Source organism: Varroa jacobsoni, unplaced genomic scaffold (genome assembly GCF_002532875.2).
Source record: "Varroa jacobsoni isolate VJ856 unplaced genomic scaffold, vjacob_1.0 scaffold_392, whole genome shotgun sequence".
Lineage (NCBI taxonomy): Eukaryota > Metazoa > Arthropoda > Arachnida > Mesostigmata > Varroidae > Varroa > Varroa jacobsoni.
The window spans coordinates 37,877-55,117 of NW_019213294.1; the positions used below are offsets into that span (position 1 = coordinate 37,877).

Genomic DNA, 17,241 nt, shown 5'->3' on the forward strand with positions numbered 1-17,241 from the left:
TAATTCAAATATAAAATTACAGTAATACGCTGTGAAAAAAAAAATACATATATATATATATATATATATATATATATATATATATATATATATATGATTATCAGTAACAAAATATCTCCTATATTTTTGTTATGATTTAACCATACGTTATTGTTATCATTTATTAACATCCTTAATAGCTTGACCGTTTTGATCTATATAGAGGATCCTATAAAAAAAAACTATCGTCTTTCTATATGTGTATGGATACATAATAGTTTTAATTTGTCGCACCTAGGTGAAAGGTTGCTTGCGTTGAAACGGTAATTTTACTAATTGCTACTCCCAACACGGTCGTCACGATTCGCTCTTTAGAATGGGTTCAACCGTTTACAATAACCGCTTTTGTAAGACTGCAATATGATAATATCCCAATATCGATTTCGGGTGCTGTAGTATTTTGCAGCAAAAATATCAGTCGCTGACCAGTTATCCTATTTTCTTCCTTCTTTACGCTAATCTAGCCTTATTCTGCTCCCTTCTCGTAAACTGAGTAAACTCACAAAGAGACCGTTGAACGCTTGGGGAAAATACAACATTGCACCAATACTCTGTTATTATGCTTTGTCAAGCTTATCGAGCCTAAAAGACGCTGGCATCAATGACTCGGACGCAAATACGGCTGTATTTGATCGCCATACCATGTCTAGCGATCCTTCCACTACATATGTATATATATATATATATATAAAATTGGTGGCCAGCATGCGAGGTGCGCATGGATCCACACCTGTACGTTTTCCCGCACGACGGAGGACGGATCATTTGAGACCGGCAAGATGAACGGCTCTCGAGGTAAGCTGAATGAACAACCGAGTAATATACTGGTATCGACGCAGTCGTTTCACTGCGTTATTGTACGTTCGTTGTCCTGGCATTACCAGCCGTGTGCAGTCAGTCGCCGCAAAAAAAATGGAAGAGGGACAAAGCGTTTGTTATTTCGCTTGCAGTAGAAAGGAGTTTAATGTAGAGAAAACTGAATTCAATAACAGGACCACACATCGCTTGGTGTGGTGTAGAATGTCGACTTACGGGTTAGGGCGATTAGGCCTGCAATCGGCAAAAATGTAGGCTTTACTTGAAAAAGCACTTGACTCAATGAAAAGCTTATTCTGTACTGTAATAATAGTAATATTAATAGCGCTGTGACAGATTATTCCCTTTGGGATTTGTTGTTAGCCGAATTTTGCCTTGCCGTGATAGGCAATAGATAGGCCACACTAAGCAACCAATACCTGTGGAGTTAGTACTGGCTTCGACGGTTTGCAAAAGGTCCATCCTTTTTGATCGCGAACTGTGCTCGGCCTTTGGGGCATTGTTTGATAACCCTACACGTCTTTTGTGTTGCAGCAATAATATTCAGAAATCATTACTCCAGAAACCACTTGGTGGCTGTCCCCATTGTTTAGGCAAGACTCAAAGGTAACACTCCACAGGGATGACACTGTACGGAACGCAATCGGTCGCTTCGACCGACGCTACAGGAGGGCCTAGATGATTCAGGCTAGATCTGGGCAGACAGCGAAAAAATCGGCAGCATTATGAACACGAGTCTGGGTCAAGGGTCGCAGTTCTCGACTCGAACGAAGTAGCTCAGCTCAATTTGACTATGTTATACAATACACAGGAACTAGAGGAACTGTACCCTAAAAGAGATGAGGAAGGAGTGTCACTTCATACAAAGCGTACCTAATGCAGAATTGGCTCTTTGATGTTTTGCTGCACGCGTATGCATGTATGTACAGCGTTCGTATGATACAAATCTCTTGATATGCCTACGGTTAATATGATTGCTCTTGCTAATATTCGGTAATGAGTTCACAGACCATGCAATATGCTATCTGTGGCCAGTACTAGCTAGATGCCAAAAGTCAGGGTCCTTTTTTACGTGCAGAAACAGCTTCGAATTTGTTAAAAAGATCACTTGTTTATCTGGCTAGTCAGCAGAAAGCACATGCTACTTCTAGATAGCTACATGACTCAATATTTAAACCTATCTACAGAGTAGAAAAACTTTCTGTCGTCTAATTTTGTGATCCAGATCCGAAACATACCTATGTATAACCACCGTCAAGCTTAGCTTCGCTATACCTAGATAACCACATCATGTTCGCTATTGTTATCTATCTAATCGGCGAACAATGCTTGCAGAAAAATCAATACAAAATTATGGAAATCACCGAGCACATATATACATGTATACAACAAAAACCGCCAGTTTTCCAAAAAATAATTTCAAAATTTTCGAAATTAAACTTCCCTTGTATATATAGAAAGAGATTTACGGTCCGGCATTAGAATCTACAAAAAAGCCGAATAATATTTTGTTGGTCGTATTTTTTTTCTAACATTTACAGATGAACGGCTTATTAAGGGCGTTGGTACACTGGCTAGCCGGATGAATGACGACGGTCACTTTATAACAGTGTATGTACGGAGGCTTGAAGCCGCTGACCTTATAGATGGAACAACAGTTTGCTCCTGATCAGTGTATTCCCTTTCGTCATACACAGACTGAAAGTGCGTATTGCCATTCCAGTTGAATAAAAATAGACTACCCTGAAGTAACTTCAGAGCATTTAGTATACGGCCGAATATCAGTTTATGCGAGTCTAAAAAAATCTCACAACTCTCCACATACAACTAATAGAGATTTCTGCTGGTTTGAGATAGCATGTATACAAGGTAACACCATAGCTTGCTTGGCAGGACAGTGCATTTCTGACCTAGAATTTATAGCATACGTTTATAGTTCCGCTCTATAAATATCAGGAGCCAACGGCTGTTTTCACAGAGTTTCGATAGTGGAGAATAGCACTACGCATGTAAATACGTTTATCTATGGGCATCGAGATCCAGTCACTCTTTGCTCGCGCATCATCCGCGCTAATTATGCAAAAGGGACGTTGTTCAACATCATTCGTGCACTCTAATCAGACCGAATCTGAGGCGAGTACTGAACTTGAACTTAATGCCGTTATTCTCCTGTCCTGCTGCAGGGATCCTGCAGCGTTAGCTTGTTACAGTTATACGTTTTGCTCCATTACAAATCTTCACACCCGTATATTTTAAATAATATCCGTATTATCTGACCTATTCCGTTAGGTACGTGCTTTATTTCATTACACTATCCTAGTAGTCTAACTAAGTTGCTTCAATTGTTCGGCGACCTTGCCTCCCTTGTTTAGATACAGTAACTCAGTCATTTCACCAAACTCTCCTGTAACTTTAAAGCAGCTTGAAAGACCCTAAATGGCGCAATGGTTACCTGTCTGTCTACTGAAGTTAGAGACACGTAAGATGGCCTCGAGATAAAAACCAGCCGCAAACACTTTTCTTTTCGTAGTCGTCTGACATAGTACGTAACTTAGCCAATAGAACTTGAAGCAATTAAGTTGTCACCGTCCTTTTCCTAATCTGTTACCCATTGCGGTTATTCCGTGTACCTGAATAAAAAGGTAAAATTTTGTTATCCTTCATAGGTATTTTAGACCGCTTTAAAAAGTAATCGATTTGAGTCAAAATCCCGCGAAAATAATGCCATTTTTGCATTTAAATGCTTCACAAATTCATTCCGTTGGAAAAAAAAACTGTTTCCCAAGATGCTTCCAGTTCATTTGTATTAGGATCGATGCGACGTCCTCTATACCTTTCACCAAAACCAGTTTTCCTTGGTACAACACTTTCTTGATAGCGTTTTCACGCTTACGCACAAACAGTACTAAAAATCACTAGATTCATTTTACCATTGCCCGAAAAACCATTGTCTCACACATTTGGCGATGGTAACGACGTCTTAGGGATGACGCTTGTTCGAACCGAGCTAAGACGCTTCAGGATCGTAGAGGCGCAATAACCATTCATGGTAAACGCATAATAAAAATACTCTTTTTCGGGAAAAGAGAAAGGCATTAATTGAAAGTTTTACTTTAGAAGAAGTGGAGACAATCTGTGATTGATACTTCTATATTTTAAGACGTCTTAAGGCAACAATTCGCTTAGTAACCATGAAAATTAGCTTCATATGGTGAAAAAATTGCTTAATTTAGCAGCTGGTGGCGTTCCATGCAGGAGGATTAGGGGACTTTAGAGGAACAAAAAAATTGTGACTTTTGTTAAACCGGTCAACGAATGCTGTATGCGTGTTGTATGTTAAGTCGTGGGGCAGATTTGAAATTCCCGACTGTATGAACCTCGTTGTGTATATGATCCGCAGAGAGTCATTCGGCAGCTATCTCAAATCAGATCCCCCGAACTTCAGAAAACAACAATGATTTTTAGGTAAACAGTTTGATTTCCGTAAGGTTATTAAGGATCTATAAAACTAGAAGACGTCAAGTGTTCGACGAAACCGACTATAGAAAATTATTTCTTTTCTAACTATCTTACGGTTGTAGGATTCTGTTTCTGGAGATGGAAGAGTTGATTTGCTTTAAATATCTCATCTACCGATATTTTTAAAGGATACGTAAGTGTAAAGAGCTTTGAAAATATCAGTAATTTTTGGACTTATACATACGATAACTTAACAACAAAAGTGTCTATATATATATATATATATATATATAAAGCAGTAAAATTTAAGAAGAACAATTTAATATTGGGTTGCTGAAAAGATACTGATTGTTTTTCATCTATATTACTCTAAAGTACGTATGCGTCGTATGTGACGTAATGTGGGTTGCGTCGGGTCGGGTCGGATCGGGCCGGGCCGGCGTTTGTGTCACTCGAAGGCTAAAATCCGGCAGTAGCAGGTGTGTTAAAATCGTTAGAGTTTCTTCATTCAGACTTAAAATAGAACGCTTTGAAGCTGAGTGATGTTTTTTTTTTTACAAAATCGATTTATTTAACCAATTTTGACCACGATAAAAGTACAAATCCTGCCCAAGGCCATAAAAAAACTCGTGCTTTTTATAGTCAAGATGTGTTATCGCGACAAGCGGTATAAAAATCGTTCTATCGCGTTAGTTTTAGAAATTTCGATGCGAGAGATGCTCGCCGTAGTGGTCGACCAATTAATAGCAAAAATTAAAGTAAAATTACTATGAAAGGTGAGCACGGTATCATCAAGGGATTGAACCACCATCAAACAAACATTGACGAAAGTTAACTTAATTAAAAAAAACTCTAAATGTTTGAGTATCACATGAATCGATGCAAAAGATTTACGACACATTACAGAATCGAGCCATCTAACGATTTCAGGTGATAAAAGTGGGTCACATACGATAATAACGTGCAAACTAAAGAAAGTGTTCCAGATTTGGCAAAGCTCAGGCTGATGCCAAAGGAAGTGATGCTACGTGAAAAGCATTGTAAGCTGCTGCTGCTGCCACTTGCGCAAAACGACTAATTCGGGCTTCTACAACAAACTATTGAAAAAAATCTACCGGAAATAGTAAAACGAAATGGCATTGTCTATCCCCCATAAATATGATATATTTTGGTACACTCGTAGTTGTTTTAATTTGGCTTTTATTTTGAGGGATGCGCCAAACCATCGAAGGAAGTTCTATGGTGGCACCAGAGAAATGGTTAAAGAGCATTTATCAAAATGGCACATATCTCCCTTAGTAATACTATATTCAGAATATAGAAACATTTACTTGAATTCTAATTTTTGAAAGTGGTCAATATAATGATTTCTCTGTAACGTTTCGCCGCTTCGTGGACATCCGTCGTTTGTTTAATGTGGAATCAAGTCTTGATCTATTTCTGCTGAAAACTCCCCTTTACACCTGAGACTGACGTATGGCTGTAGCGTCCACAAATAAATCCCCACTGACTACGTTCTTCGGCAACACTTTTGTAGATGAAATTGCTTGCGTCTTGATTTTTCCAAGGAATTACGATATCAGCACACGCTGAAATCAAATCAGCCGTCACTGACTTCTATTCATATGTTGTAGATGATCCGTAACTTTGAATGGCAGAGAACTTACATTAGGCTAGAAGTGGTCACTTACAACGACGACATCGACAGGGCTATATATTTAGCTTATGTCTTACGTTTATATAGAAATCGCGTGCGCAATGGCGTTATTGCATAGACGAAAATCTATTACTTAGAATATCAATGAACAGGATCGAATATATAGGCATGCCGTAACACTGAATGTTTATGTCGGCCAAAATTCAAACTGGACAAGACAAAGTTCTAATAATTAGTGAATGTATTCAAATGTCCACAGCAAATAACGCCATCAAGTTAAAGTGGATTGATCAGATGTGTCAACAATTGTTTTTGAGGCATCGAAATTTGCGTTATCGATTAGTTTGCCATTGTTATTAGTGAAACATCAAGGAAACGTCAAGTTACGTAGAATCTTACGTTAGAATCTTCATACGGCACCATAGTGCGCCGTGGAGTACATACGATTATGGAATTAGGCTAGGCTTTTTAGGTTCGGTAGACTGCGTAGTAAAACTTATCTTAGAAGCTTCCCACGTAGTGCTCGTCTAAATCGTTGAAAATAAGTGTCGATGCATATGAAATACGCTAATAAAAATACAGGTTATTTATCTTTTATCTAGCTATATGTTCTGCTTAGGCGTTTCTTATATTACGAGAGTTTCAGCAGCTATGGAACGGTGCGAATCCTGTCAATTCATGGGTTATCTTGAAGCAAGGACGGCAGACGCTAGAGATACAGAGGTTTACTAACGGATTGTGAAAGAACTGAGGGTTCGCCCAGGAGCCCTGATGATATGTGCTGCCTCTGCCGCTGGCGTCGCTACGACTGACGTCTGGATAGTGGGCGGACGGCTTTCAGAGGTCCCACGAACAGCGCCCTCAGTGCCGACTCTGGAAACAGCTTTGTATCGCCCGAGGCCAGCGACGAAAACTCGCTCTGTCTGTCTCTTTTTGCTGCATTGCTTTAGGTTATTGTGACCTGCTTTACTGTATTTGTCCGTTGAAATAGTGCGGGTGAGTTCCTCCTTCCCTGAAAAAAAACCCGTATGTATACCTTCTTTTTTCCTTGGGCAGTGAGATTTCGCGGCTGCGGAAACCTCATGGGCGGAACTAATCTGGCATTCAGTGGAGCTGAATAGAATGACGACTCTGCTCAGTACGCTGGATGTACCACAAACGTACGAGCGATCACGACGACTCAACGTACCACCTACTGTCTAGCCGGATCGAGGTTCCCAGCAGCTCCAATTTTAGCATCTTACAACCGAGGTTGTGGGGCAAATAGGGGCAGTGGCGAGAAGAAAGACCATAAGAAGGAAGAAGGAATGGTAAAAGGAAACTCCCGTTCGTTCTTTCGTCTTCGGAACGACTGTTGATTGCTGGTTCTGTCGCCCTGTCCCGATATCGTCGGCGTCGGTCTTCTAGAGAAAAAGACGTGTGTACTAAGTCGGCCGGGTTCACACGTTCCTTGAGCGATTCGATGTGATATAGTTATAGAGTTGTAGAGTTGGTAGGCGGATAGGTGAAAAGGAATGGTGGAAAGTGGAGATGAGAAAGATCGAACCGGTAGACCCTCGGAATCCATAGACTGATGGATAGCAGCAACAAACGCATAGGGCTACTATGCGGGGGGGGGGGGGGCTATAGGGTATATTTTTCATTTCATTGTCTCCAACGAGTTGTGGATTGCGGGTTTCGTGTTTTGAATTATTCGTCTCCTCGGATCGATATCGGAATTCTTTTTGATAGTGATAACAGCGCTTTGAGAAGCTATTCGCATAGAGCACGATTTCGTTCTTGTATCCCATTTTACAACGAAATTTCACAATAAAGGGGCTGTGCAGACCCGGCTGGTCTTTTTTACCATAAGGGTTTCTAAGGCTGCACGTACCACTCGGGCAAAGCTTGGATGTGTCTGCTTAAAATATCGTAAAAAAATAACGAAAAGATTTGAAGCCAGCACTCAGCAGCAGTTAGCTCGTTGAACTCGATACTGACACACGCTCGCAAAAGTGACCTACACCACATAAATTTCTATTTAAGCGGAAAAGATTCATGTTAGGGTGCTATTATATATCTTGACGGTGCTCTGAATGACAAACATTGACCGACTATTGCGGTAGGACCAGTCGCTGCAATTTTGTTATCACGGCAGTCGACGATGCAGCCACCTCGGACAACACGCTTGCGAGAGGATCTCACCAATGGCTCGACCATTTTACTATGGTACTTACCAGCGTCTTTTTGCGCTGATCGACTCCTCGGGCTATAACGCCACTCGTTCATGCCAGCCCCAACAACCAACGTTCATTCCGCTGCCTCGGGTTTCGTTTAGACGCAATCCCCGTCAGAAAATGCACACCAAGCACACTCGTACAAAAGTGACACTTTGGGAAGCACTTAGATACGTTCAGCAAGACAATACTGTAACTTGCAGGATAATGACTTAAACGACAATCCGCTTATTTCACTGCGGGCTTCAGAGGTGATACAACCGCACCTGATAGCCTACAAATCTAGTCTAACATGATAGGAATCTTTCGGCACCTGCTTGTAGCTGTTGGTAACACCATGAAAGTTAGGGCGAGCAATTTGAGTAACGTTTCCCATCGTATCATCGGCTTGCACCTTTAGTAGCAATAACACCACTTGTGATTTGATTCGATCCTATTATTCAGCGTAACTATTTACAATCAGCATCCGCAGCATAGAACGTTTAATAACTGTACAGTACGCCTCACTCACTAATAAATCTTTACATCTTCTGTTTCCTGTTGTTGTCCATGCGAAAACGTCCACACGATGCGATGCGTTGAGACAACGCCATTGTAAAAATGCTACATCGATGTCGAACCTTGGCGCAATCCACAAGCTCCTGCTTAATCTTCACGAGATCCCTGCGTTACTACACTCAGCTCCATAATGGGAACGAATGGAACACAGACTTCCGCCTCACTAGATCATCGTTGTTGCAGACCCCTCTCGTAATACGACAACAGTACGCAACGAAGAATACAGCACAGCCAGTGGTCACGAACGTTGATCTCTCATTTCGTTGTCCGCGACCCACTCGCAACCCAATCGGCTTCCGTCGTTCGCTAGCCTGGTGCCTGCTACCTGCTACCCCACACGTCCCGTACTTCCTTAATGGAAGCGTCGCCTGAAAAAGAAGAGAGGGTCACCCAACACAGCTTTTGAGAGGGAGGGCTGCTGTGGAGCCACTGCGAAGGGTCCAACCAAACGGCGGCCCGGTAGCAACCTAACGAAACCCCTTGCTATGCCCGGCGATCTTGTTCTGTGGGCTACATGGACACCGAGTAGTCCCCAACGCAGTCTAGCTACTCAGGCGGAGGGCCGATGGCGGGTTCTAAAGCTCCACTGCACTGCTGGCTACGGCAGCACACAACTCAGTTCATCTGCTCACTGCTGATGCTGCTTTTATTTCTATCAGTTGGTGGGCAAGTGAGGGATCTGTCAGGACCGGTGCCAATAGCGACACGTTCGACAGTCGGTTCTCCACACTGTCGTTATGCGTCCCTTTCAAGCGTCCCCCTAATAAACATTGCGTCTTGTATGTGTGCGATCTGATTAGTTCCACCGGCCTTCCCTGGGTACCTGATTACCCCAAAAGTTGTTGAGAGCTAAACATGCGGCGGCCTTCGGAAATGGAGGGAAGCCAGACTACGCCGAAGGAGACGGCAGACAAAGCAAGCAAATATCTGAACCCCGTAAACGCATAACACTTGACCCCCCCCCCCCCCCCCATGCACACAACGATTACTGCTTTGCATAACCGCAAATCGTAGTTGCCGACCAATACCAAGACAGGTGGTGAAGTACCGCGGGGTACCTGGGGACAGGGTACAGTTAAACATTGACGCTAGGCGGAAGCCTTGTTGTCGACTGCTATACGACGCACGTGTCGCTTAGGAGAGTGCAGGTGAGAAAAGGATATACAAGCTTTTTACAACGAAGGGGGTGGCGTTTATCGTCAGTTCAGTACTCGCTAAAAATAATTTGGTGGTGCAGCTACCGACAACGCTGAAACGACTGACAGTTGTAATGTTGGGAGAAGATGCAGTGGTGCTGGCTGATATACAACTACATGTGTCCTGCTTCTGCTGCTTTCATATCCTCATTTTTTAACTCGTTCTGGGTCTGTTGCGAAAGTGCAGACAATTTCTAAGCCATTGCTAACGCATCAGCCGAAGTCCATGCTGCGAAGACAACTGGCGACACATAAGCTTCGGGGTTTCGCAAACGGCCCATTCCCCCCTTTTCGCCCGCATTGGTAGCGCCACAACAAACGGCCGAAGTAGCCGGAGTTTTTGTCACGTTCGCCGCTTCCATTCCAACTTACAAAAAGGAAGCAGCTACTTACTAGATGCCGAGCGCACCACCCGTTTAAGTCGGCCTCATCTACCCTCCCCTTCCGATTATTTCCTCTTCCCCGTAGCCTTATCCAATCCCCGTCCATATCGTTCTCCATACTGTCTCCACTGTCTCGTTGATGTTCACGAACTGTAAGACGACTACCTCCCAATGGACTATTTGCGGGTGGGTCGTATCGGATGGGACTCAGTCCTCCAACCGACTTGTCCGACGTCGCCCTAGAGAACACCGCTACTAAACTCTACTTTGGACTACACTTTTATGCCGGTCTTTTGTATTAGGGCTTTGAGTTACAGAAGTGACACGTGCGTACGAAACGTTTTTACGGAGACGGACATTAAGGGGTTTGGCGGCGCTTCCGACGAGCTACTGCAATTCGACGAATGGACCCTTGGACCAATGAATTTTTTCTTCCGTATGGTGCCTTGACAAAACTACATCTAGTAATGTCTATGGGGGTGGTAGATGAAATAATCAAAAATACAAGAATAAAATTACATCATGCTAGTTTTTTTCGCCTTATTTGCCTCCTTACCAAAATACTTAGTCAAACAATAATTCAATGAGGTTAAGCGCAATTGCGACACTGCACCAGTAGTCATATTTTCTAGTTGACGCAATATATATTATCGCATTTCTCCAACATGGCTTAAGCTTGGCCGGGCTCATGAGAGCCGTGAATGAGTTCAATGAGCGTAAGAAATTTCCGTTGTTCGTGTTGTCGACGTTCGCGCCGTTACCGTCTATTGCTCGCGCAAGTGGGAGACGCCAGCAGCATTCTAACAACCCCTCACACAGGCAATTTTGGCATCTAAGGCCACTCCTGCATTCCGTGCGGAGTAATCTGGAGTCACACAACGCCACGCTAAAGGAGAGGACGACAACGAAAGAGGGAAGGAAAGTGAAAGAGGAGTTTGCGCACTCGAAGACGAGGTCACCGTAAAGACTGTAGCGCTCCCTAGCGGACGCCATGTAACACTCACGCCGATCGAAAGGCGCAAAGGCGAATCCAAGTGTTGAAGAAGACTTCATTAAAAACAGTGGAACACATCGTCGTTTCCGCCCTCCAGGCCCGTCCCTTCTGGGCCTGCAACCTCCTGTTCGTCTCCAACACTGTAACAATGTACCTGATGAGTCATGGCGCCGTAGTGTCCTCAGATATTGTCGTTTAGCGTTTTTTGTTGGAACTGGCTGAATAAAAGAAGAGAAGCGAGAGCAGAGGTCTGGCGGTGGCATCAATGCAGAACCCGGGTTTTAATAATAGGCGCAAGTGACAAGGGCCAGAGGTAGGACCTCAACCGGTATTTCATCCACTTCGTACGATTACTATCGTGATGCAACAACAGTCGACGCTAGCGCAGGTTAAACAAATAAGAGCTTGTGTTATATCGGGTTGTTATTATTTGAACGACAAAGTGTAATATATAGCAGTAAGTGGATATGGTACAGTAAGATAGATTATAACCAATGTCCCTTGTTTTTCACGGTATCTACTAAGTGTATGGCGCTGTGCATTTTGAATGACATTTTTATTTAAATCTGTTTGGAGAATTTAAAAGCAAACAGTTTTTTTTTTTAATTTTTTGCTATTTTCATTGCATCTATAATATAAATTTTTTTCACAAACGATTATATAAACTAGTTACAGGTACGTTGTCGGTTTCCAATAATGACATTTTGAATTCAGTGTAATTATGTTACGGATATATCACTTTTAGGTCAGTCGTTCGCCAGCGGCAGATCGGGCACTCTATTAATGAGCGCATTGTACTTATAGATTACTTATAAAACATTAAACCCTATTTATATACAAATGCGTAACAATAATCTAAGTTGATTTTTGGACAGTCTTTTTTTTTTTCGGTAGACGATTTAATAAATCACCTAGGCCTGCGATCCTACATTTTCAGCAAAACCAGTTAGCACTTTGCCGGATGTACAGCTACCCGTTATACGAGGAACAAGTTTATATACCTCGGTAAGACAAAACATAAAATTACAAAGAAGCCAAAACAATATAAACCGCAATGAATGACGAATTCTAGCTTTGTCTTTTTTTATTATACTGAGGCTTGACGTCGACATGCATCGATCGCTTTTGGGACGGTTTTGCCAGGGATACCTGACATTATCAACAGGATTGCCGGACCAAGGAGTGTCGTGGACGAAATTTGCCAGTTCACAAAACATTTACATAAACATTCATTGGAACAGAGCTTGGTTAATACTCATATAATTACCAGGATATCCGTCTATTATACGTTATTATGTTATAATGAAATAGTTTTCACATTGTGTCTCATTGATGCTGTACCGTCGGGAGATTTCTATACAAAGGCCATTGCTGTTTCTCAAGCTAGCCTCGACCAGTGAGGTCACAGCGAGCGCCGCAGTTGGTCACAAATAATGGCTGTATCTGATTGTTCCATGGGTATGTATTTTAGATGGCGCCGGGAAAAAGATAAATTGATGAAACGCAACTGCATTGATGGTGGTGAATCATCGTTACACGTTTTACGACTTCTACATTCTCAAGTGTAGACAGAGAGCTTGTTCTAAATATTTATGGATTCTTTGAAATGATGACTATAAAAAGGCCATGGCTGGGCGAGCTGAACTCCTACCGACGACTGTATCAACCGCTAACAAGTTCGATTTCGTAGAACATGACAATCTGAAGTATCAGATAATTAGACAAACAATAATTAGTTGTGATAATAACAATAATAATAAATATGTTAACCGAAACCTTAGGCAACACCGTTCGAGCGTCACAGCTAAAAGACGTCATTGCACTATGTATTTATGCCGTTTCAATCATCGAATGATGATGTATCATTAATGATCTTCATTATACGAAATGTGAGTCGGTAAGAACGAAGCTCGTTTGGGATAACCTGTTTGAATCTATTCGAACGGATAAAAGCTTTCATGCATTAGTTTTGCGAAGACAAACTATTGTACCTATAAAGCGATACGGGGCTGACTTTTTAAACCCGCGCAGAGAAAACAGCCAACAGAGGCTGACTGTCGTGTGAATGTGAACTGGCTTACTAGCCATGTTTATGTAAGTCAATAGGCCTTTGCTGGAAAGTCGGCTAACTATTACTGAAGCACGCAGCTGACGTACGTGATGGGTGGGTCGAGAAGTTTCAACTTAGAGCCCGTCGTTACAGCACACGTTCAATTTTAGCTCCCACGTTCGTCTCGACTCACTCAAATTTCAGCGGACCGTTCAAGTCAGCTTTGGTCCTTAATGTGTCCGTTCCTTTTTTCTACGTCTTCAGCATCCGCGAGCATGACCATTATGCCGGAAGCACTTTATACATACATCATACTTTATGTATATATATGTAAAGTAAAATTTTTCGCAGTTAATGTCATTGCTGCGATCGTACCGATGCGAAGAAGTCCTGAATATCTGTGTGGCTCTAGACGTTTACAACATTACTGAAACGCCACGTTAATAACGGATCTATGCACGTTTATCGGCCATCCATTAAGACTATGTATTTGCCTATTGATTGCGTAGCTAACTCCACGACAAATAGCCTTTTGTATGAAACTTAAAGTAAGTATAGTTCGCGGCCAAGACTGCATTTAATCGTACTTAGTTTCTCGGCATCTTAAACAACTTTTAGTTTTACTGTAGAGGATTCTTGTGGCGTCCCTCAGAAATATAGCGAGACCTTATTTTTTACCACGCTTTTAAGAAACACTTTTTTGTCGTAGGTGCAATCTACACGAGCATATATGGAGTAAAATCTCTTGCAGGTTTGAATCTTTTTTTATATATTTGTCAAATATATATGTGTATACATAGATATAGTCTAAAGGATAAAATCAGGCCCGATTTCGATTATTATTGGAATATGTGTTAAACTCTTATTTTATCCGTACTGATTGATCACATGTAACATTGCTATATACTAGTTGCACATATCAACAATACAAGTTTAGAATATTTGTATTACATAGTAGAAGCTTAAACGAGATCAATTGGAAAATGCTTTAATAAAAATAGTTTAAAAGTACTTCTCATCACGAACTCAATTTCGACGCAAACCAGTAAACAAGGTAGAGAGAGCCTAATGCATAATTTTAGGCAAACCTAGCCAATATGGGGCAAAGTTAGAGGGATACACAGGGAGAGTTTATGTGGCTATGACGTAGAGCACGCGCATCTCACGCCTATCGTTACAATGTTCAATGAGGAACTTTTGCTCGAGGAAAATATTGGAAAAGTCGGCGAAATATGAATTTCATTAATATTGTTGGCGATAATCTCTCAGTTGCGCTCGGTCGTCGGAAGTGGGATTCAGTTTTGTCCTAATGTTGAAAATAGGTAGATCACCTTGTATACGTGTTGTTGCTTGCGTTTAACACGAGGAACATCTAAGTCGGTAGCTTCAAAATAAGCGCTGTCCAATTGACTCAGCAGCAATAGCAAAAGACACTGTGTCTCCACCTCCTGGTTCAAGCCCTATACGTAGGTACAGATCCACAGAGATGCTGACATCCGACAAACGATTACAAAAAGCTCTTCTATTAACGGTTCAGTCACTATGCCATGTAATGGTTGAGCAGTAATCTCGTTCGGAATGTCTACGAAAATTCGAATAAGTCTTCGAGCAACAAAATCTCCTGTGGTACATTTAATCTTCTTTTGATCGCTGTCTCTCATCTGCCTCTTCATTGAGTTCAGGCATCAAATGAATATTGCAGTTAGCTAACGGTAGTAAATGGTGGAGACGAAACTTCTAGGCATCACAGGTTACTTTACGTTCCTTCTTTGCCTTCGTTAGGATTTTACGCACTACCTGTTAAATGCTTTAAATACGTTTGAAAACGTACTGTCGTATCACGCTACCGTACATCGACGACGCCTCCACCATTTACGATGATCGAACACGCACTGCAGCGACATGGCGGAGTTTATGACCTAACGTTCGTAACAAGTAAGAGCACGATTATTTGTTATGAGGGAATCGTTAAACAAGGAAAATCTCCCATGTGTTTCAGCTTTCGAAGGTCATAGTTTTAGCCAGCTAGTTGCTCGTCCGCAGGGCTCCGCTTAATCGAATAGTCTGAAAAACAACAGAAGCGAAAGGCTTCAGGGTAACAGATGAGGCTCATTGTACTATTAGATGGAAGGGAATGAAAATACAAAGAATTACTGACAGGAAAAGGACGTTATATATATATATATATATGTATATATATATGGCGTCCTTTGAAGCCATTAAAGATGCAAACCATGGTTTTAACAGTGAGCAGAAATACCCTGTACTGGTTATTTATTTAGAATGAGCGACGTTACGGTCGCACCGTAAGAAAAAGAAAGAGAAGCCTTTTATATCTCGCAGCTTTAGGCTATCCTCTACTACTTTCAGGCAATTAGGTTAGCGTCAGGCTAGAATAGATTTTTTTAAAGAGGACCAGATTGTTCGGTAACGTCAGCGCCGATTTTGACCACGAATCAAGCGAGGGCATACTGCAGCAGATGTTCCTGGCTGGGAAATTTTTTGCGAAAGAATTGATCATTCACTAAATAATTTCCATTGTTGCTATATCTCCACCGCATTTTTCTTTTATTTATGAATACCAGTGGCTTTCGTTGGAAATCATCTTTGGCGAGATTGCGGTATCGATCAATCGATGAAAATCCAGAAATTCGTTGTTGTTTTTGTTGCTGTTACTGTTGTGAAGGACATACCTCTGCGTTCGCTGACTTCTGTTTATCAGCCGACCATTCCGGTGACTGAGATCACGAAGATTTTGCTGACTAGTTTTCGCCAGGGAGCGATACGTGCCCCAGCGATGTTTCGTCGACGATAGCATCGCTCTCGATTCTCGCCAGTGTTGATCCGAAAACTATCTACGACGATCGAGCTTCACCGATTGGGGTGAATAGTCTTGAATGTACAAGTGAGTGTTTGTGTGCCGGTAGTTCCATCGCAGCGCATAGATAGGATCTCTGCAAAGCCACCGAGATTAGGGATAGCAACAACATAGACTATAGTTGAACTGATCTAAGTACGCCGCAAATAGTACAGATCGTTATAGTTAGTGACTCAGCTCTGCTCGACGTCACTGACGACTATTACGAAGCACAGGATGTATGGCGATTGCCTTCGCTAGGGAATCGCCAGGCAAGCTGATCACCCAAGCCCGGCTACCGACAAAACTCAAATTCCTGCATTCTGTCGCCGTTTTCAGCAGCTCTCGATTGGCCACGGTTCCACGATGGATTCCACTCAAGCGCGGCCGTATCTGAATACTTGTGTATTGGTAGCACGCCGCGATACGCCTCCTCACCGCCTCGAAACAGATCTATAGCGTTTCCATGAGAACGAACGGTGATTCTCGGCATGGTCATATTATTGTGACCCGACGCCCTGCTTGTTATCCTGTTGCTGATTACGACTTCGAGGAGAAGACGACACGAAAAAAGAAATAACTTTCTGTCAGCGTCACGGGAGCCGGCCGGCCGCCGCTCACGTAATGGTGACCCTACCGCTCCTCTCGTCAGCCAGCCAATCAAAAAGGGTAGCCAGCTATGTGTAACGCGATCATTTGTGCCATAAGCCTAGTAGCAGTAGTAGAAATAGCCGCCACAGAATACCGGCGTTGTACATCGAGGTCAACGGGTGATTATGTGAGAAGGGGAAATTAAGTTAAATTTAATATAGTAAAACTCCACCCAAATGCCAATAGATAGAACAAATACGTCGTCAGCTAAGAGATATCTATGTAATATGTACGTACTGGAACAAAGGATAGATGTGTAAACAACTCTATAGAGGTACTTTGATGGATGATAGTACGTATTACATTAAGGCGGAGCGAATTAATGAAACGAGGACAAATCAAGCTGGTTCTTAATGGATTCTTCT

General features: G+C 42.2%; 1 protein-coding gene and 1 long non-coding RNA gene across 3 annotated transcripts in view; both read right to left on the bottom strand.

The window, feature by feature from the left end:
• Window positions 1-9,060, bottom strand: part of LOC111260034 (uncharacterized) — a 10,702-nt gene extending 1,642 nt beyond the window's left edge. The window contains exon 1 of one of the 2 annotated variants that reach the window (XM_022832507.2): window positions 8,188-9,060. The gene's annotated coding sequence lies outside the window, so the exon portion shown is untranslated. Of the gene's footprint in view, window positions 1-3,307; window positions 3,419-8,187 lie in introns of those variants that run through there. The other variant, XM_022832506.2, reaches the window with a different exon arrangement.
• A 3,313-nt stretch (window positions 9,061-12,373) lies between these two features.
• LOC111260029 (uncharacterized) lies at window positions 12,374-16,760 on the bottom strand. The gene is made up of 2 exons (XR_002679993.2): window positions 16,062-16,760; window positions 12,374-15,432 (listed from the first exon to the last, which is right to left on the bottom strand). It is a non-coding gene; the product is annotated as an uncharacterized LOC111260029 (long non-coding RNA).
• Between the last annotated feature and the right edge of the window lie 481 nt (window positions 16,761-17,241).